Below are 1,974 nucleotides of genomic sequence, written 5' to 3' on the forward strand. Positions count from 1 at the left end.
TTGAGCTGAGAATAAACATCAACATCATCATCACCATCACCACCATCACCAATAACACCACCACCATCATCATTACCATCACCACCACCACCACCAGCATCACCACCATCACCACCACCATCACCACCACCATCACCACCACCATCACCACCACCATCATCATCATCACCATCACCACCATCATCATCATCACCACCATCATCACCACCATCATCACCATCATCATCACCATCATCATCACCACCATCATCACCATCACCACCATCATCATCATCACCATCATCACCATCACCACCATCATCATCATCACCATCATCATCACCACCATCATCACCACCATTATCACCACCATCATCACCATCATCATCACCACCATCATCACCACCATCATCACCACCATCATCACCATCATCATCACCACCATCATCACCACCATTATCACCACCATCATCACCACCATCATCACCACCATCACCACCACCATCATCACCACCATCATCACCACCATCATCATCATCACCATCATCATCATCACCATCATCATCACCACCATCATCATCACCACCATTATCACCACCATCATCACCATCATCATCACCACCATCATCATCACCACCATCATCATCACCACCATTATCACCACCATCACCACCACCACCATCATCACCATCATCACCATCATCACCACTCACCACTCACCACTCACCCACCACCCCTCACTCACCGCCACTCACTCACCGCCACTCACCACTCCCTCACCACTCACCACTAACTCACCACTCACTCACCCACTCACCCACCACTCACTCACCACTCACCCCTCACCACTCACCCACCACTCACTCACCACTCACTCACCCCTCACCCACCCCTCACCACCCCTCACCACTAACTCACCACTCAACACCCCTCACCACCGCTCACCACTCACTCACCTCAACTCACCACTCAACACCCCTCACCACTCACCACCCCTCACCACTCACTCACCACCACCACTCACCCACCCCTCACCACTCACTCACCACCCTCACCACCCACCCACCCCTCACTCACCGCCACTCACCCACCACCCCTCACCACTCACCACCACCACTCACCCACCCCTCACCACTCACTCACTCACCACCCCTCACCACTCACCCCCTCACCACTCACCACCCCTCACTCACCCCAACTCACCACCACCACTCACCCACCCCTCACCACTCACCCACCCCTCACTCACCGCCACTCACCCACCACCCCTCACTCACTCACTCACCACTAACTCACCCCTCACCCACTCACTCACCACTCACTCACCACTCACTCACCCCTCACCCACCACTCAACACCCCCTCACCACCGCTCACACACTCACTCACCCCTCACTCACCGCCACTCACCCACCACCCCTCACCACTCACTCACCACCACCACTCACCCACCCCTCACCACTCACTCACTCACCACCCCTCACTCACCGCCACTCACCCACCACCCCTCACCACTCACTCACCACTCACCCACCCCTCACTACTCACTCACCACCCCTCACCACTAACTCACCACTCACCCACCCCTCACTCACCGCCACTCACCCACCACCCCTCACCACTCACTCACCACTCACTCACCCCCTCACTCACCCACTCACTCACTCACCCACGCACTTACAACCCCTCACCCACTCACTCACTCACCACCCACCACCCCTCACCCACCACTCACCCACAACTCCTCACCACCACTCACTCACTCACCCCTCATTCACCACCACTCACTCACCCCCTCACTCACCGCCACTCACTCACTCACTCACCCACCACTCACTCACCACCCTCACCACTCACTCACTCACTCACCACTCACTCACTCACCACTCACTCACTCACCACCCCTCACTCACCACCCCTCACCACTCACTCACTCACACACTCACCCCTCACCACTCACTCACCCCCTCACCACCCCTCACCCCCACCACTCACT

This window comes from Lampetra fluviatilis, unplaced genomic scaffold (genome assembly GCF_964198595.1).
Source record: "Lampetra fluviatilis unplaced genomic scaffold, kcLamFluv1.1 SCAFFOLD_1152, whole genome shotgun sequence".
Taxonomy (NCBI): Eukaryota; Metazoa; Chordata; class Hyperoartia; order Petromyzontiformes; family Petromyzontidae; genus Lampetra; species Lampetra fluviatilis.